The following is a 22243-nucleotide window of genomic DNA, read 5'->3' as shown; positions in this document are numbered from 1 at the left end:
TATTAAAACTAGCCGTACCCGTGCGCTCCGCTGCACCCGTTAGAAATAAATATAAAGTAATTACATAATTAAAATAGGACATTTGATCCAGGGAACATTCGTGTTTGATATATGGATAAATCTCTTTATTATGTTACTTAATTTAAATTGTATTTGCATAATTAAAATGCTATCATTATTTTAGGAAATACAGGAAACGAATATACAGAATAGCCTACCAAGTTTCTGTGCATAAGAAGCTATTTTAATCTTACCTGTCCTCTATTCACTCACAAGTTAATGTAATAACATTATAGCATTATGTCCATCTAGAGAAACTACACTTTCCAATGGTGAATAAATAATTAATTATACAAATTGGTTAATTTAGCTTCCGATATTACTTCATACAAACACAGAAACATTATCTGTAGGCCATCTTTCATAGCTTTCGATTGTTGCTGTCCAAGGCCCCTTATAGACGAAGTCATTTGTTTTTTAATTCATTACACGGCCTTAGATGGCAGTTATTTTAATTTTAAAACTCATTTATCTCATTAAATATCAGTCCTATCAAACTTTTTCAAGGTATTTTGAAAGAAACTGTTGTTATGTAACATTTTTCATAAAAATCAATAATAAGCGAGATATTTCGATTTATTTAATTCAGGCCCTCTTATAACACCCTTTTTAAATAATGTATTTTGAATGCCATATAGCCTAAAATCTAAGTTACAACGAACTTAATTTATATTCCAATTTTCATCGAAATCCGTTCAGCCATTATCGCGTGAAAAGATAACAAACATACAGACAGACAGACAGACAGACAGACAGACAGACAGACAGACATACAAACAGAAATTTCAAAAAAGCGATTTTCGGTTTCAGGGTGTTAATTATATATGTTAGGACCAATTATTTTTGGAAAATCGAAAATTACCAGAAAAATTTCGGCTACAGATTTATTATTAGTATAGAAGTCCACCTGAAGACAATTTTCATTAATTTCAAAAATTACTTACGTTTTAGGTTCAAAAATTGATTTTTTAAATAAAATCTCTCTTTATTGCTTCAACAAAAAGTAAATCATTCACTGAAGACCTGAATTATTAAATTAGAGTGGTCAACTGCGAAAAAAAAATCCACCACATAACCTTGAAAATAAACAAAGTGTGCCCAGGTACAACTTATCCCTAGGTACAACAGGTTCCCCTATTCAGAGGAAAGAATGGTAAAACGTGATATATGCACAAGGAAGAGACATCGTCATTAAATTAGTTAATGTAATATTTCATTAATAAGTAATTAACGATTTTAGATTTGGCTATGAGATTCAGTAGATTTGATTTGAGTGTACTATGCGTCCTTGTGTGACTGCTGTAACGTGACGCTGTTCAGAGCGCGGGTTAGTCGCATAATCGGGTTGGTTCCACGCGAATTCGCCGCTAGCTGTCCGTCATTCTTGTTATTTTCGTGTTAATAATTGTGTTTACTCTACGTCGTGCTCTGTAATGGACAAGGATCACGCAACTTAATTTGTGTGACTACCATGGCCATTGATCACACAGAATTGGAAGGTGACAGGATTTACTGAGTCCACGTGGAATAATTCGGAATTTACACATTTCAAAAAATCCCTCTTATTTTATTTAGCCTATGTGGCATGAAATTTACTGCATATAAATCTCACAATTATAACGACTCTCTTTACCTTTGAAGGGGACTTGTAGGCATACGTGAACCTACGGAAAAATACATTATAAATGTGCTGATATTTAAATCGCAAATGCAATTCAGTTATAAATACACGGACATAATTTTATTTTACTTCAATTTTTATTGTACCTGAGTTTTTGAATGTACGTCACTCCCACCCCCTCTACTAGTAAACTTCCAACCGCTCTCCACACAGAACCGAAGCCGCGTATGCGGTACTGAGTTAGTGAGTATAGTGCGTTCCAGAAATGTGTTCGCGTTTTCCAGTGACGAAAGAGCTTGCAATATTGAATCATATTTTCGCACAGGTACTGTTGTCCGTTTGCCTACATCGGGCCGCATCCCGGTTTCCCCCACCTGCCTCTGTTCGCCCCTCTGTAAAGTCTAGTAGCTGGGCTGTCTTAGCTCTTTCTGAAAACATTAATTTCTGTTAGGAATTGGACGTTTACGTAATATTATACAAATGTTTAAAATAACCTAAATAAAAGCGCCTCGTTAATTAATTATCACGTGATTTCCCCCCCCCTCTTTCTACGACCCTGCGACAAAACCACTTGAATGGACAGTAGATAGTATGTCTGAGTAATTTTACCTTTTCGGATCGGGCAGAAGTGCAGATGTGAAGATTAAATTTACAGTACGTAACGTACTCTTTTTTAGACTAGGTACAGAATTATTTCAACATTAGTTACTGGTACGAAGGACGAAACTGGCAATTGGAATTAGATGCAATAGTCTATAGTGCGATAATATGCCCAAAAGAACTGAAGCCTGTATCGAAATGAACGGCCACCATTTTCAAAATTGTGTTTAAATATTCATATTATGATTATTTTTCAATTTAACTTCTTTCTCTATATTGTACGCTAATGTGCTGTAGATAGTATAATATACACTGCATAATGAATACGTTCGCATGGATAACTCACTTCGTGAGTAAAAACACTTATTCTTAATACAGTACTGTACTTTGATTAAAGAAAAACATAATGAAAATTATCAAACTCAAAATCGCGATATTTCCTAGTTTACGTAAATGGATGAACTACTTTTCTTCCTTCCTATACCTAGTCGAGTGATTTGTGTTTTACGCCAGTATCATCGAACTCCAGTCTTGGAGGGGGGAGCAAGCGGTGTTTCCGGTTCTCTAAAGGTATAGACAGGTTAATATTAAAAATGCTAGTAAAAATAAAATGATGTCCCTGTACATTATAAATGTGCTGATATTTAAATCGCATATGCAATTCAGTTATAAATACACGGACATAATTTTATTTTACTGCAATTTTTATTGTACCTGAGTTTTTGAATGTACTTCACTCCCACCCCCTCTACTAGTAAACTTCCAACCGCTCTCCACACAGAACCGAAGCCGCATATGCGGTACTAAGTTAGTGAGTATAGTGCGTTCCAGAAATGTGTTCGCGTTTTCCAGTGACGAAAGAGCTTGCAATATTGAATCATATTTTCGCACAGGTACTGTTGTCCGTTTGCCTACGTCGGCCCGCATCCCGGTTTCCCCCACCTGCTTCTGCTCGCCCCTCTGTAAAGTCTAGTAGCTGGGCTGTCTTAGCTCTTTTCTGAAAACATTAATTTCTGTTAGGAATTGGACGTCTACGTAATATCATACAACTGTTTAAAATAACTTAAATAAAAGCGCCTCGTTAAGTAATTAACTATCACGTGATTTCCCCCCCCTCTTTCTAGGACCCTCCGACAAAACCACTTGGACGGACAGTAGATAGTATGTCTGAGTAATTTTATCTTTCCGGATCGGGCAGAAGTGAAGATTGAATTTACAGTACGTAAAGTACTCTTTTATAGAGTAGGTATAGAATTATTTCAACATGAGTTCCTCGTACGAAGGACGAAACTGGTAATTGGAATTAGGTACAGTAGTCTATAGTGCGATAATATGCACAAAAGAACTGAAGCCTGTATCGAAATGAATGGACACCATTTAAAAAATGTGTTTAAATATCCATATTATGTTCATTTTTTAATTTAACTTCATTCTCTATATTGTACGCTAATGTGTTGTAACAGTACAATATACACTACATAATTAATACGTCCGAATGGATAGCTCAATTCGTGAGTAAAAACACTAATTGTTAATACATTACTGTATTTTGATTAAACAAAAACCTAATGAAAATTAACAAACTCAAAATTTCGATATTTCCTCGTTTACATAAATGGATTAACTATTTTTCTTCCCTCCTATACCTAGTAGAGTGATTTGTATTTTATGCCAGTATCATCGAACGCCATTCTTGGAAGGGGGAGCAAGGGGTGTTTCCGGTTTTAGACCTTTAAGCCAAAGATATAGACAGGTTAATATTAAAAATGTTAGTAAAAATAAAATGATATCCCTATATATAATGTAATTTTTACAATGGATCAATGTAATGGATCATTCAGTAATATTTTAAGATGTAAAACATAACGTTCAGCTGCACAGTTTCTCCCTTTACTCACTATTACAGTTTCTACCAAACGTTGAAGGACATCCCTTCAAAAGCGATGTTTCACTCTTGACTTTTATACGAAGGCTGTAAGTAAAGAACAGTAGTGGCAACACTGTCAGGAACTGGTCATGCACATATGCATATGATACGAGACAACTGGTGATCGTAGTTGGAGATATTGTCGATGTATTGAATGATAAAACCAGTTGCTATGACAACATATGTTACTGTGCGTGGTTAAATGTAGAGCACCATTGTTAACTGCTCTACAGCATGTTTATTAAACTTGAGCAGCGATCGTGGATAAAAATGGAGGTAGCCCGTGGTAGAAATGCACGACAATGTCATCAAGGGTTACATTAAGCTTGTGGCAACGATGCACTACCGTATCGGACGATTACAAGATGGGGCTCTGTATTTCGTATGGGCGGAAATGAGACAGCACATGTGGCTCCCACAGGTCACCCGTCCATTTGTGACGGACAAGTTAGTGAGCGATACGGTAGTGCATCGTTGCCGCAAGCTTCAAGTAATCGTTGATGACATTGGCATGCATTTCTACCAAGGGCTACCTCGATTCTTTTTCCATGATCTCTGCTCAAGTTTAGTATACATGCTTCAGAGCATTTAAAAACAGTGCTCTACATTTAACTAAGCACATGAATAACATCTGTTGTAATAGAAACCGGTTTTATCATGTAATACATCGACAATATCTACAACTACGATTGCCAGTTGTCTCGTAGCCTATCGCAAGCGAATGTACATGACCTATTCCCGGCAGTTTGCCACTACTTTATTTACAACACATGTACTTATGTGAAACCCCGACCTTTAGAAAGGGAACAAATGCCTGTGAAACATGAAGTTTTAACTTTAAACCAATCTCTCTATCTTCCAAACTCTGGATTACATAACAATTTTTCTGTTATAAAAACTTATTGGAAAATTTCCTTAGATCAATGAACTTTTTGTCCACACCTGTGGAGTAACGGTTAGCACGGCTGACCGCGAAACTAGGTGGCCCGGGTTCGAATCCCGGTCGGGACAAGTTACCTGGTTGAGGTTTTTCCGGGGCTTTCCCTCAACCCAATTTGAGCAAATGCTGGGTAACTTTCGGTGCTGGACCCCGGACTCATTTCACCGGCATTATCACCTTCATATTATCATTCAACCTAGGATGTTGATACAGCGTCGTAAAATAACCTACTTAAATAAAATCAATGAATTTTGTAATAGAGTTACACATATCTGAAATATTTCTTATGATATTAATTATCACTTTTTATTTAAACAATTTGTAAAAACTCGTTTAACGCATTGTAACCCAGATATTTTCTTTCTTTTATTTAGGAACAATTACCAGTTTCTAAAATTCTCTTGAGTTTGAAATTCGCGGCAAATTGATGAGGGACCGCCAATGTCATTTACATCATAACAGTGGGAGTTGGTAAAAACCAGTCAATCTGCTTATTCCCTCCATTTTTAGTAACCAGTTGTGGAATTTGTAGCAAGTGTGGAAAGGTTAAATTTCTTCCTCGGAAAAAAGTGAAAATGAGTCGAAATCCAGTGAGTATGGACATGAAGTGGCAGATTATTGGGATGTGGAAGAATGACTTGAGATAATATCTGATTCTATCCCAAAAATTCATTGATATAAATACATCTATTAGGTTGGCAAGTCTGATGTTACATGCCCTCTGAGACTCAAGAATGACGTATGACGCTTAGTTAAATATTCCGCTCATAATTGAATTCTCTGTTGTTTTTCGACATTTCCATTCTTGTAAATATGTTTCATCATAATGTTCTGACTTATGGCGATATCTCTTTTCTTTTCAGGTAATGGCGTGGATCATGAACCAGTAACAGTGTGGTATGTTATTCATAGATATAAAACTGATAGATTTATAATTACTAGTAGCAGTTTCAATAATGTAATCTTGTATTGGAAAACAATCTTGCAGGTTATACCAACCAATTCCAATTGCTTTGATGAATTTATATTTACTACTAGGAGTTTCAGTAATGATAGCTTGTATTGGAAAACCATCTCGTAGGTTATACCAACCAATTCCAGTTACTTAAGATGGATTTATATTTACTAGAGGGAGTTTCAGTAATGTTAGTTGGTATTGGAAAACCATCTCGTAGGTTATACCAACCAATTCCAGTTGCTTAAGATGAATTTATATTTACTAGAGGGAGTTTCAGTAATGTTAGTTTGTATTGGAAAACCATCTCGTAGGTTATACCAACCAATTCCAGTTACTTAAGATGGATTTATATTTACTAGAGGGAGTTTCAGTAATGTTAGTTTGTATTGGAAAACCATCTCGTAGGTTATACCAACCAATTCCAGTTGCTTAAGATGAATTTATATTTACTAGAGGGAGTTTCAGTAATGTTAGTTTGTATTGGAAAACCATCTCGTAGGTTATACCAACCAATTCCAGTTACTTAAGATGGATTTATATTTACTAGAGGGAGTTTCAGTAATGTTAGTTTGTATTGGAAAACCATCTCGTAGGTTATACCAACCAATTCCAGTTACTTAAGATGGATTTATATTTACTAGAGGGAGTTTCAGTAATGTTAGTTTGTATTGGAAAACCATCTCGTAGGTTATACCAACCAATTCCAGTTGCTTAAGATGAATTTATATTTACTAGAGGGAGTTTCAGTAATGTTAGTTTGTATTGGAAAACCATCTCGTAGGTTATACCAACCAATTCCAGTTACTTAAGATGGATTTATATTTACTAGAGGGAGTTTCAGTAATGTTAGTTTGTATTGGAAAACCATCTCGTAGGTTATACCAACCAATTCCAGTTGCTTAAGATGAATTTATATTTACTAGAGGGAGTTTCAGTAATGTTAGTTTGTATTGGAAAACCATCTCGTAGGTTATACCAACCAATTCCAGTTACTTAAGATGGATTTATATTTACTAGAGGGAGTTTCAGTAATGTTAGTTTGTATTGGAAAACCATCTCGTAGGTTATACCAACCAATTCCAGTTACTTAAGATGGATTTATATTTACTAGAGGGAGTTTCAGTAATGTTAGTTTGTATTGGAAAACCATCTCGTAGGTTATACCAACCAATTCCAGTTGCTTAAGATGAATTTATATTTACTAGAGAGAGTTTCAGTAATGTTAGTTGGTATTGGAAAACCATCTCGTAGGTTATACCAACCAATTCCAGTTACTTAAGATGGATTTATATTTACTAGAGGGAGTTTCAGTAATGTTAGTTGGTATTGGAAAACCATCTCGTAGGTTATACCAACCAATTCCAGTTACTTAAGATGGATTTATATTTACTAGAGGGAGTTTCAGTAATGTTAGTTTGTATTGGAAAACCATCTCGTAGGTTATACCAACCAATTCCAGTTGCTTAAGATGAATTTATATTTACTAGAGAGAGTTTCAGTAATGTTAGTTGGTATTGGAAAGCCATCTCGTAGGCTATACAAACCAATTCCGATTGCTTTGATGAATTTATATTTACTACTAGGAGTTTCAGTAATGATAGCTTGTATTGGAAAACCATCTCGTAGGTTACACCAACCATTTCCAATTGCCTCTGATGATTTATATCTACTATTAGGAGTTTCAGTAATGTTAGTTTGTATTGGAAAACCATCTCGTAGGTTATACCAACCAATTCCAGTTGCTTAAGATGGATTTATATTTACTAGAGAGAGTTTCAGTAATGTTAGTTGGTATTGGAAAGCCATCTCGTAGGCTATACGAACCAATTCCAATTGCTTTGATGGAATTATATTTACTACTAAGAGTTTCAGTAATGATAACTTGTATTGGAAAACCATCTCGTAAATTATACGAACCCATTCAAATTACCTCTGATGATTTAAATTTACCAGTAAGAGTTTCAGTAATGTTTGCTTATGTTGGAAAACCATCTCGTAGGTTATACCAACCAATTCGAATTACCAGTGATGAATTTATATTTGCTAGTAGGAGTTTCAGTAATGTTAGCTTGTACTATGTCCTGGTTATGAGACATGATAATATTCTTTGTCTTTTCGGGATTTACTTCCAAACCTGTCTCTTTACTTGCTTCAAAATACATTGAAGCTAGCATAAGTCATTTCTTTCATTCATAATTTTCTGTCCAAAGGCAGGTTCTTCATTGCAAATTCAGCATTCTGCAATCGTCCCTATTTTCTGCCTTCCCCTTAGTTCCGTATATGATCCGTATATCTTAATGTTGTCTATCATCTGAGATCTTCTATCCCGAACTCTTCCCCCGTTCTCCTTCCAGTAGAGAGTGTCTTTTTGGTCAGTGACCCAGGCATTTATTTATGTTCTTGATATATTTCAGCATTATTCTTTTTCACCCATTCTTTCTAGCACATTTCACACGCTCCATTTTTATCTATATCAACATTTTAAAATGATGACTTACTAGTCGTGTTTCTTCACTTCTTCGAAATGTCCATGTTTCTGCCCCATACAATTCACACTCCTCACAAAGCACTTCTCTAGTGTTTTCCTTTGTTTCTCCTCCATAGTTCCGCAGGCGACGTTTTTTTGCCATTCCTATCCTTCTCTTGACTTCCAGGGAGCTGCTCATATCCACTTATTCTACTGCCTACTCCTGCGGTGGTTGAGTGGTCAGACCTTTGATCTGTGACGCAGGCAGCCCGGGTTCGAGTCTCGGCAGGTCTGGGATTTTTCATTGAAATGTCCATAGTGATCCTTGTAGCGGCCAAGGTCGCAGTTGGGGTGTTTCTCGTGGTTTTCCCGTTTTCCCCCATATTAGGCATTTACATCCTTCCGTTACCATTTCTCCATTTCGTTATCATTCCATAACATTCCCCGATCGCAGGCTGGCGACGCACAGAGGGGGCTGGCCTAGGGACGAAGGGGGTTGCCTGCTCGACACTTGGGGACGCAGCAAACCTTGGTGTAGTCAACCGGCGTCGATTTGGAAATGCGCCTAGCTTGAGGGTTAGCGCAATAGACCGTAACAGGTCGCAGTTCTGGGCCATAGTGCCAGCTCCCGTAAATTCATTTCAATTGTTCTACTGCCTCATTTCTAATTCGCAATTTTACCTTTATTTTTGTTTCGAAAACCTTGGTCTTCGTCTTCCTTCCATTAATCTTCATCCCATACTTGTCACAGATGTTGTTAGCTCCTGGAGCATCTCTTAGTATTATATTATTGTCTACTAACGTTATATCAGCAGCAAATCTTATACACTCGATTCTTCTTCGTGCTATTATGATAGTCTTCACTTAATCCTCCAAGTTGATTAGAATAGGTTATTATGATTAACTCTAGCTTGCATTTGAAACACGCGTTTGTTACAATTTTTTAAAATGTAATTTAATAATGTCTCTCAATATATCCTGGCTTAGTTACCTCATCAATAGTGGCTTATTGGTGGCACGAGGTTCAAACCTGTCTTCGGACAATTAACTAAACAACAAGAATACGGTACTTATTTCCTTATAATCATTATCTATAACCAAATAAATGGAAATGGTGACGTAATTAATGCTATTAAATTTTTCTGACTTGAATTTTTACATTCTTTTTATGATTTTCCACAATTATGGTTGCACAAGGTCATAGAGATATCATAGGAAAACAAAAAGCTAATTAATCCTCTTGCTAACAACAGCTGGCCAAGGAACAGGCGGGTGCTGCACTCTATCGGTAGAGAGCGAAACTACTCCTGAGGATATCAAATGGAATCATCGGACAAATCATATGAATCAGAGATTACAGAAGTGTTAGTGATTCCACATGGACACATAAGAGCGGAAAGGGTCAATTGAGAATTTCGAAAAATTTATTTGTTTTCGAGATGTGTTGCTGGAAAGAAAATGAAGAATTTTTCATTTTGTATCTGGGCTTCCTTTTATTTATCATATGCTTTTAAAAGGTAAAACCAGCAAAAATATTTCAACATTGTTCTATTAATTAAATTTCAATCTCACTGAAATTATTCAGGATTCAGTTTTAAACTTTATATTTGTTACAAGATCTCTGTACAATATTTACTTATAGGCCCTATCCTAGATGTCTTTTCTGCAGTATTTCACGAATTGTTAAATAAGCAAGATTTATGAACTCTTCAATTATGTTTTATACTCGTTTAAGAGCCTGCTTTATGTGTATTCTATTAAGGAAAACTGAGCACTCTTATTTCAAATACAATTTTCTCTATAGGCTTATATTTAAATTTGACAGTTATGAAGGACTTTCTAAAAACAGATATATCTTATTTCATAATCCTGTACGTCTATTCCTCACCATTATTTCCGAAAGGAACAGAAGGTTGGTGCATGTACACTTATCAAGAAGCTCCAAACTAATTTCCTTAGAAGATCCGCCTCTGAAGATACTTTTCAGCTAAAGAAACTGTAATGTATTGCGAGTAGCTTGGCGAAACGGATATAATGTGGAGTTATTATCGCTGAACATACCTAAATCTTCTTTATCTCGCAGAACAGTTTCAGTTTTGTAAAAATAGCTTTGACCTATATTTGAAGAAGTCTTTATATAGCTATAGGAAAATACGGTAAAATAGAACAAGAATTGTGTACAAAGAGACAAGTGGCTACAAACGAGGATCCTATTACAAATGACGAAAGAAAGAATACGAACCAAAACAAAGTGTAGTATATTTCTTTATTTTGTATAAGATGCTGTGAGAAATTGTTAGAGAGTGTATGAGAGAGTTTCACAAGGAATGGAGGAAATTGTAGAGGAGCAGGACATGTGACAGATTACAGAAATAATACACAGATAGATTGGCAATTGAAATGAAGAACATTACAATTTTCGATTCTTGGCTTATACTGTAGATAATTCTGCAATTTCCTTAAGTTATAACCAGGGAACGGGCTGGTATGTATGTACTAAAATGTGTAATACATGGAAATGCAGTCTACATTCTGTTATATTTATCTGAATATGTTATTAACTATGGACATAAAATATTACAAACATAACCTGTAAATGCCCTCGCCTGAAAGAATCTGTAGATGTGAAATACATGGGAATTATTGTTGATCAGCACTTGAAATGGGATAGACAAATCACCTTTTTATGTAACAGGATACGTAAAACAATTTACAAATTTGTAAACCTTCGCTATTACTTGCCTACTCATGTATTACGTTTGGTTTATTTGGCTATAGTTGAATCTGTTATCCAATATGATATAACTGGATGGGGAGGCATTACAAAAACTGCTCTTTTTCCTCTAATTATGTTGCAAAAACGTATAATCAAAATTTGTTTGAAAAGGCGACTGGATTATCCAACAAATTTGATCCATTCCGAATTGAATGTTCTTAGAATTGACCAAATTTATAAATACTCTTTAATGAAATTCCATCATAAAAATAGAATTAAATTTGTAGCTCAGCCACATGCTCATAATACAAGACGAAATGAAATTCTTAAATTAGTTGAACCTAAATGTTTCACATCTGCTGCTTTACTACACAGTACACATTATGGTCCACGTCTATATAATTCGATAATAAAATTTCATCCAGAATTGACTACTTTAAGCAATGAAATTTTCAGATCCAGAATTAAAAAAAATTATATGACAGACTTCCCTGTATATATATTATGTACCATGTATTGTAAAACAAGTATATTTCTATCTTAAGTGTATTTTTCTATTTTATCTTGGCTACTATATCAACATGACCTGCACTAATTATACTACTAATAATAATTTAATATTAATCCAGCAATCTCAACATCGTCTCTTTTTTCACTCAGTTATTACTAGTATTATTATTTACTAATTTTATTATCATCTTTATGTGAGCTTTTTTCTTAAGTATCTTGTCTACAAAGTATGTATATCTATGTAACGGAACTGTCCCCGAACACGAACTTTGCTCTTTCGGGGTATTTTAATGTAACGTTTTTATGTATATGTTATTATTAAATAAAATCTAAATCTAAAATAACAATTTTCATCCACTTTGATTATGTAATGTGACTTTTATACCGCTGATAAAAATGATGTAAACACATTCATTATACTTCTATTACGCAACTTGTTAGGTAATGATACTTCTATTACGCAACTAGTTAAGTAATATGATGAAAGACGAGTGAAACGGAGAAAAATTCTCTCCGGCACTGGGATTTGAACCCGGATTTTAGCTCTACGTGCTGATGCTCTATCCACAAAGCCATACCGAATTCCTATCCCGATTTCCGTCGGATCCCGGCCACTTAGTCACTCATAACGAGTGCACCTCTGCACATGTGTGTGGATACGGTCCCATTGTCGTACATCTATGACGCAGTGCATGAGGGTAGGCCACTATAGGGATCCCAAGAGGTGAAACTTAAACTGAGAGGATTCGATCCGACATCGGGATGGGAATCCGGTGTGGCTTGGTGGATAGAGCATCAGCACATAGAGCTGAAAAACCGGGTTCAAATCCCGGCGCCGGAGAGAATTTTTCTCCGTTCCACTCCTCTTTCATCATATGATGACGCAGAATATCTACACGGAAATATCATATGCACTTCGGTACAGCATAATAATATAGTTAAGTAATGATAAAGCTGTTACCTAATTGGTTGCGTAATGTGAACCACACAATAAATAAAATAAAATGGAATTGACTTCATTTAATATAAAAATTCATATCTTACTCGGGATTTCGACAGCATTAAACAATAAATTACAGAATTTGCAGCATTTTAAGTATCTTAATCCTCGTTTGGACTCATTTTAACAATTATTGTTCATTTCTCCTAGTACCATTGTTCTCCTGTTATAAACAAAAGCCTATCATATTCAGAACTAATAAAACAAACAAACGAATCGCCTCTCGCATGAAGAAACTAGTAATAAAAGAATCGCCTCTTCACAAAATACACAATTACTTTTATAAAATAATAATAATTAGCAAAGTGGATAAAACGTTGTACGATATACTTATCGTAACTTCATATTACAATACTTGACTGATTATGAAACTCGTATTGTAATATGAAACTTTACGATACTAGTATCGTAACTATTACTCGTATTTAATTCAAGATATTATAATGTTTACTTCCCATTCATTAATCATTAGTTTGATATGAATTTCAAATAACACACAATCGTTTATACCCTATTACAAAAGTAATTTGTTACGAAAGTAAGTACCCATATTTAAAGTTTATCCCAGATAACCTGATAGGGACTCCTTCCCTATGCTACTGCCAGAGGGGAGGACACTACGGTCTATTTAGAAAACATTACTCATATGAATTCATTATTCTTTACTGTGTATCTTATTTTTTTCTGAGTATAGTGTTCATTTGAGACTATTATTACAATTTTTTGTTGTAATCTATCCAAGATTTAAGGATATTATGTATGTGAATGACCACAAATATTATCAGAAAATGCAGGCTCTAAATTTCTAAAATTTTATAAGGAAATGAACTCACAATTGGACAAAAATTGCAAGGTATTACAACAAGATTTATTAGAACTTAAATATCTGATAAAAATATAAAAAAGGTTACTAATAATATTTTTCGAACCACTTTTATCAAAGTATGAAAAAAAAAAAACAACAATTTCTGCAGTTACATCATTTGGTAACCATAACTTTGTCTGACATCTTTAATATTTTTCCTGCGTGTAATAAACACTGGTTTATTTTAATACAAGTAATATTTTATTTGTCCTATATAATAAACGGCCCCGAGGTTCACTCAGCCTCCTATAAAATTGAGTACCAGGTCTTTCCTGGGGGTAAAAGCGGTCAGAGCGTGGTGCCGACCACACCACCTCATTCTAGTGCCGAGGTCATGGAAAGCATGGGGCTCTACCTCCATGCCCCCAAGTGCCTTCATGGCATGTTACGGGGATACCTTTACCTTTTACCTTTACATATATAATATATATTAAAATCTACATATTTTGTGATCTAATTTTGCTACTTTCAAAGAAATAGGCATTATTGTAATCTACCTTTGTATAAATGCACTTCAGAATTCTATCTCTAATGGTTGTGTAGTTATGATGTGATTCTATTTGGAAAATTTAATTTAAAGTAAAAAGTGAATTATAAAAAATGTTATTAGCAACCTTTTTTTTTCTACTTTTATCAGATATTTAAGTTCTAATAAGTCTTGTTGTGGTACCTTGTAATTTATGTGCAATTGTGAGTTCATTTCCTTATATCATTCTAGAAATTTAGAGCCTGCATTTTCTGATAATATTTGTGGTCGTTCACGTACATACACCCTTAATCATTGGATAGGGTAGAACAAAATATGGTAATAATATATTAGTCTTAGATGAACACTGTTCTCAGAAAAAATAATTTTTTCCTAAATGGTAACGCTGTGTTTACTATTCGATAGCCTAAGTACGGTACCTACTCTCCGTACAATTATGATTTATGCTCTTATTATTTGGCAGACTGATGAAGAATTATTTATACTTAATCAGTGAGAGTTATTGTTGCTTCTAGTGGATTTGAAAGAAAGAAAATTAACTGACTTTTATAGAATTTCTTTCTACGTCTTGGGGGACATTAAGATTTCCTTCTGAAATACAGGGACATCATTTTATTTTTACTAACATTTGTAATATTAACCTGGCTATACCCTTGAATTAACGATTGAGAACCGTTTGCTACCCCATCCCGCGACTGGAATGTCTTCATAAATAAGCTCCGAAAGTGACAGTAAAACCTCGTGAATCACCCTGTATATAAAATATAATCATACATTTATTCTAGTACATAACTCTTTTTGTCCACTTTTCACTTTCCTTGGCCGGGATCGGAATTGTTTGAGTTTTATTTTATTGTGTAAGCTAGTTTATCCATCACGTGGCAGGGAAGGCGGAATCGAAACGAGTGTGTTTGTGTGTTGGGGATGCTTAAGCCAAGTGTGTTCCTTTTCTTCTTTTGTTATTTCTTTATTGAATACAACGTAATAGTAGAGTTGAATTGCCATTTGATGCTGGTCTTATTTGTGTTATTTCTTTCTTATAAGACACCTCGAGAGAGTTTATAAGAGAGTTTCTTCTTTCTCAAGATACAATCGACACACGGACGGATGCGGGGTTTTACCCAAGCGCGACTCAGGGGTAGCGTGCTTGTAAGGGTATGAGTATACAACCCGCGTCACAATACACACACAACATACATACATGCACGGACACTCCCTGTGTGTGGGAATGGACTCGTTCACATTGTTGAATTTATCGGATAATACATAAGTAAAGTTAAAGCGTGTATATATAAACTTAACAAAAACAAAAAGACGTCAGCATTTCTATGGGAACCAAATTATCCTTTCACATTTTCCTATTGTTGAAGGTCGAATATCTATATATATATATATATATATATATATATATATATATATAATTTGAACTGGTAATGGAAATTACGGGAAAACGGCTGAACGAATTTTAATGAGTGGCCCCTCATTTTCATGCCTGGCATCCAAAGTTTTTCGGAAAGACAGTAGTTTTCAGTGATGTAAATTTTCCTACATAATTTTCCTATTTTCCAAAATCCATCTCTTGTCAGTTTTGAGAACTAATTTTATTGAATCACGGCCGACTTGATTGAATTTCAGAACAAAACACACACTACAATAAACAGTAGGCTATTACACGAAGGCCATGACGTGCAGGATTGCCGACATATTTAGAGCTCAATTCAATTTGTTATTAAAAACTGATTCTGCAGTGTATAATTTTCTGAGTACAGCTGTGTATTGGACATTCAAATCTACGAAACTTGAGGTGGTTTGATGACATTATTACCATTAGAAATTAAATATTATTATAGTTAATATCATGATACGCCTATTTTTGATTAATTGAACATAATATTGATGCTATATTGATGACATGAAAATGAAACGTTTTGAGGTTATGTAAGTAAATGTAGAGAATATCTTAATTTAGATCTGCATTTCTATAATTTACTGAGTGACTGCTATATATAACTACAAAACTTAAGATAATAATATTGTTATTAAAAATCAAATATTTTATACTTATTAACCCAGTGGGGTTGGGTCACTTTCATATACTTAATGGCGGTGTAGTGTAGATATTGATATGTGTCATTGTCTTCAGTATTGGCTCGACAGAGCGCAAAAATTACAGTTCCTAAGGAAAGATCAAAAGGTATTACTTACTGATAAAATAAGAGGCCTAGAAAATTTTGTAGTCTCCAGATCATTTCAGCAAGATGTCTTAGTAGGATAAAATGATTTTACGCTCTACATTTCAAGTTCTACGTGCAGCAGCTATACGAAAATGCTATTGTTCGAAAGCTTAGCAAACCTGAGATTTTTTTAACTTTTGCCTACAATCCACAATGACCTGAAATAGCTACTGCTATCGTCCTGACATTGATACTTGCGTTTTCGCATTGAAACTCAAAAACTGAATTTGGATGGGTTCAAGAAAAAGTATTTGGCCTAAAAAAATCCATTCAAAGGGAGTATGTTTCATTATTATGGAAGCAAATAACTATCAAAAACACAAGTATTCTTCATTGAAAATAAATCTGAAAAATTTTTATTTGAACGTCTAACGAACTTAGTTTGCAGCAGCATTTGCTGCACAAGCCACTAGCAGACGTTGAATGTCAAAAATTGTTGCAAGAATTAAAATTATTAACAGCGCATAAGCACGTAACTCAGTGTAGGCCTATTTTAAATTAAATGTAGATCTCATATACCGTACTGTATGAAATATTTATACACTCTTAGGCAGTGGTGTAGGAAAAATCTGAGAGATGCAGGCTTAACACTGCTTGGAAACTACAGTTTTAGAATTAAATTCGTCTATGGCATAGGTGTTTGCTGTTACGGTCGAAAAGGCGAAATCAATAAATGAAGTTCTTAGAATGGAACATAGACGGTGTATGAGTCTCTGTATACAAACATTAGTCCTATACTTTATATTAGATTTGAGCCCTGTTAATTAATTCGAAATTTAAAACATCTGAATTTGAGAGAATAACATTATTAAGATATGAGCCGTTCAGAGCAGAAGTGGTGTAAGTCAAAATTGGGTAATGAGGTTTAAAGTAAACATTCTGTAAAATACAGCGCAAAGTAGCGATTAATATGTCCTTCGTGCTATCCACTGACTAATAATAGTTTAAATAAATTGAATATTAATTGCTACTTTGCGCTGTATTTTACAGAATGTTTATTTTAACCCTCATTACCCATTCTTGACTTGCATCACTTCTGCTCTCAACGGCTAATATACTGATCTGTAGAAGTACAGTCTGTTAAATCAACTGAGAATTGAAGGACTAAGTGGATGAAAGGGGTATATGACATTTGTTTTAAATGTGGGTTTTTTTTTTTTTTCAATGTATGATGGTGGTATGTGTCAAGTTAACTTCTGAAACTTATCAAATCATTAAAAATATCTGTTATTAAGTATTTCATAGAGCTAGATTCAGTTTCAGAAGTCAGCTTGACATATACCATCATCATCCGTAGAGAAAATCCACATTTGAAAAATATGTCACATACTTCCTTCATCCACTTAGCCCTACCATGATTTCCTCAGAATCGATAGACTAACGTAAAAATGCAGTAATAAACCTCCATACCCTATAATAATAATAATAATAATAATAATAATAATAATAATAATAATAATAATAATAATAATAATATATTTTAGATGACAGAGGTAAGGCCGTAATGCCTTCTCTTCCACTCAACCAGCAAAAAGTATACATAGATATGTATGAACTTATAAACTACAAAGAATTCAACAATTTGGTTTAGATAAGAGTTAAATGTATACAAGATTTATTTATGAATTAAACCGCAAAATACTATGAACTATTAATTATACAATGAAATACAAACTATGTAGCTCAAGTAAGCAAAGGTACATAGAATTTTAATATATTTCAAATAATGTTAGATAATAGAGATTATTATGAGACAATTTTGAGAATACAGCTCTATCAGGATGATGTCTAAAGAAAGAAGTAACAATGTAGTGAGTGATAGTTTAAGTCAGTATGATTGGAGTGCATTGCTAAGAATGTTATCCTTTAAGTTGTTTTTAAAAATGTTTATTGTATTGTTGTCTTATAGCCCTAATACTTTGTGACAAGGAATTCCATTGTCGCGAAGTGGGTACTATAAAAGATGATGAATAACAAGAAGTTCTATGAAGAGGTATACTTAGCGTGCCACAGATAAGTGATCTGGTATTTACGTTGTGGTTAGAGTATAGATAAGAGAAACGAGCGAAAGGTAATTTGGTATTGAAGTGTGCAGAATTCGAGAGAGTAAAGACAAAGAGTGTAAAGTTCTGCGTTCTTTAAGTCAGAGCCACGAAAGACTTGCGAAGGACGGTGATATGTGATGATATCGTCGGATGTTACACACGTATCTGACGCACATATTCTGAACTCGCTGTAACTTGACTGAAGTTCAGAACTTAGGTCACTTAACAAAACGTCACAATAATCGAAGTGCGGCATTACTAGGGTTTGTACTAGGGCAAGTTTTAATTGCTGGGACAAGAAGTTTCTTAAGCTACGGAAAAAGTGAATGGAGGAACAGATTTTTTTTTATCGTATCTTTAGCTTGAAAATTCCAATCAGATTATTATCGAAAAAGAAACCATGTTTGTTTCCGGCCTTTTCCTAAGTGGTACCTTGTTATCACTTGTGAGACTCAGACATGTCTTCAAACAATATTGAAATTTTGATCTATTTTAATGACATTTAATTAATCACTTTGAAAATATCAATGTACAACAGATTAATCACTACTAGGTATGAAAGCTCGATAAACAAAATGAGAAAGCTGGATGAGCTCAGAAAATTGTTCCAGAACTGGTTGCTTGCAAGAGCGCAAAGCCTAGATATTGGCTTGGGGCACCGTCACACAACGCAGCCGGCTGTAGCAAAAGTTTAAATGAATTCCAAACTTCGATTTAGTAGCTCTTCAGAAGGCTTTGGTGTACTGATTCCTTTTGCGAAGAGAAAGTCCGTCCTAAGTTGAACGTATTATTTAAGAGCGAATCTATTAGAGTACCGTATCACATGTGTACGAACAAAGTGCTTCGAATGTCGCCTCTTAGCAAGGACTTAAACCTTACACACATGAGCATGGATGGGCAACTCGTGCTCACGAAGTGCTAAAAACCTAGACGTAAAGAAAGACTGATGGAGGCAGCCGCAGCAGTTACAAGTTGTTTGTATTTATGCTGCAGAAGCAATTCACTGCCACGGTGCGCTGTGGTTGCAGGTGGTTGTGACGTCTAATCCATGATTTGTATATCAGAATGACACATGGTGCAATAATTATAGTAGTTTTATACAAACTGTAGCTAAACATATACTAATTCTATTGTTGCCAAGCTTCCTTAATTAGAATACGACGATCAGAATAGATAACGACTGGAGCTACGAAGTGAGAAGTTGAAGAAGTTCTAATCCCTTTTCTTAAAGCAGCACACAATAATGGACAATTCGCGAAACTCATCAAGGACAAAATTAAGATAACAATTTGGTTTTTAGTGTAGAGGAATGCTTAGTAACATTAAAGGAACCGATCGTAGGCTCAGAAGGAAAGGAAAGGAACAGAAAATGTTTGAAAGAAAAAATCAAGAATATCGTAGCTAAAGGCGAGGTTAGTGACACAAGTGTGGTGAGTGTACGCGAGAAAAATGCAAACATGTCAAACTCAGTGACGATTTTCGGAAAGCAGGCAGTGACGTCAACTGATGAAGAAACAGGAGTGACGTGAACTGGCATTCAACAAGCTCAGCAGAACAAGACCTCAATGCACGCGAATGGAAATAGTGGACATCAGATGGGAGCAATTCCGAAGCGGGTGAAGGAACTAAGATCTAAATCGAGGATGACGAGAAGCAGAGTAATGCAAGTAGGAGATAGTTCAGGAAGCAGTGATGAAGGAAGAGGGGAAAACAAGGTGAAAAAACAGTATGACTTAAGGAAATGATGTGGAGGGGAAATAAATCGTGAGAAAAGAAAACTAAGACCTAAAATGTAGCAATGTGGAAAAGTGAGTAGTGAAAAGTGCAAATAATTAGAGATGTAGAGTGAGGGGAAATGTGTCATACAGGAGGGGGTTATAGTATTTTTGGGTATAATGATGAGTTAGGAGTAATGTAGTGGAAGAATTGATGACAGACAAAAAAAGACTAGTGGAAGAATTGCAATAAGAAATTTAAACAAAGTAATATCCTAATTGTAAAACGGGGAGACGGCACTGTATGCTAATAATGTGAAGTGCCGCCTCACCGAAAGGTATATTGCTTAAAGACAAATACATTCATTCATTCATTCATTCATTCATTCATTCATTCATTCATTCATTCATTCAATCATTCATTCATTCAATTAGAATACGATATTATGTAATACTGAAAACATAAATTAAACACTGTCTTTTCAATCTACAACAAAGACACCGGTAACTACAAAACTTATTATTACACAATTTGTTAATATTTGTATTAGTTAAGCTGTACAACGTGAGAGTTTACAAGTGTTTATACATTAAAGAGTCTGCCTCTATTTTCAGAGGATATTATCCTATAATCCTAAACAATCACAAATTCAAGAAAGTAATATTGTTTTACATGTTACGGAAAATGAAATAAGCTTAATCCTGAGATCTTTCTGTATGTTTAGAATTTTGACACTTTTTTGCATTAAAGCCTGGTTCAAATTTAGAAGCAGTACGTAGAAACAAATATGGTTACAGGAGGCAAATAAGAGTAGATTATTTGGAAATTCTGATTTAGGCAACATAGCGAGTAATTAGAATCCTGATTTCACCGAAACTGTAAAGCTGGGTCCACACTATATAACAAAACACGTTATATAACAAACTTTGTACGCAATATGTTTCTTTAACTTGCTAAAATGTCATACTTGTGTTCGTATCAAAACAATGTTCTTGTAATAAATTATATGACTCGATAAATGAAATAAATTTCACGTTTGAAAATGGCGTCGAGGGCAGAGGATGTAGTTCTTGCTGCTGCTTCTGTGATTCTGGCAGGATGTAGTAGGCCTTGCAAACGAAACTGTTAGGTGCGGCCATCATTACAAGCCAGAAAACAATATAGTGGAATAACCTTATAGCAGATCTTAAGAGAGATGATGGTGGGGAACTTCGATGTGATGGAAGTTTCAAAAACCTTAACAGAATGACCAGTTCCGATTTTGAATACCTCATAAACATAATCGGACGTAAGATAAGTAAGAAAGATACTTCATTTCGAGATGCAATACCGGCAAGGGAAAGGCTAACAGTTACTTTAAGATTTCTTGCAAGTGGAGATTCCTGCAAAAGGTTAAGTTATTTGTTCAGATTCTCCAAGCAGAGCATATGCAAGATTGTGCCAGAAATATTTTGATTTCTATTGAGCAGATCTTAAGAGAGATGATGGTGGGGAACTTCGATGTGATGGAAGTCTCAAAAACTTTAACAGAATGACCAGTTCCGATTTTGAATACCTCATAAACATAATCGGACGTAAGATAAGTAAGAAAGATACTTCATTTCGAGATGCAATACCGGCAAGGGAAAGGCTAACAGTTACTTTAAGATTTCTTGCAAGTGGAAATTCCTACAAAAGGTTAAGTTATTTGTTCAGATTCTCCAAGCAGAGCATATGCAAGATTGTGCCAGAAATATTTTGATTTCTATTGAGCAGATCTTAAGAGAGATGATGGTGGGGAACTTCGATGTGATGGAAGTTTCAAAAACTTTAACAGAATGACCAGTTCCGATTTTGAATACCTCATAAACGTAATCGGACGTAAGATAAGTAAGAAAGATACTTCATTTCGAGATGCAATACCGGCAAGGGAAAAGCTAACAGTTACTTTAAGATTTCTTGCAAAGTGGAGATTCCTACAAAAGGTTAAGTTATTTGTTCAGATTCTCCAAGCAGAGCATATGCAAGATTGTGCCAGAAATATTTTGATTTCTATTGAGCAGATCTTAAGAGAGATGATGGTGGGGAACTTCGATGCGATGGAAGTTTCAAAAACTT

The 22243-nt window shown here is 34.8% G+C and overlaps 1 protein-coding gene across 7 annotated transcripts in view; it reads left to right on the top strand.

Annotated features, from left to right (window-relative positions):
• Positions 1-22243, top strand: part of sand (sandman) — a 1680707-nt gene that overhangs the window by 193428 nt on the left and 1465036 nt on the right. Inside the window, exon 2 of one of the 7 annotated variants that reach the window (XM_069842970.1) lies at positions 6012-6045. The exons of the other annotated variants lie outside the window; for them this stretch is intronic. The gene's annotated coding sequence lies outside the window, so the exon portion shown is untranslated. The remainder of the gene's footprint in view (positions 1-6011; positions 6046-22243) is intronic. 7 annotated transcript variants of the gene reach the window in all.

This window comes from Periplaneta americana, chromosome 13, assembly GCF_040183065.1.
Source record: "Periplaneta americana isolate PAMFEO1 chromosome 13, P.americana_PAMFEO1_priV1, whole genome shotgun sequence".
In the NCBI taxonomy this organism is placed as follows: domain Eukaryota; kingdom Metazoa; phylum Arthropoda; class Insecta; order Blattodea; family Blattidae; genus Periplaneta; species Periplaneta americana.
This window is presented reverse-complemented; position numbering and strand designations above follow the sequence as displayed.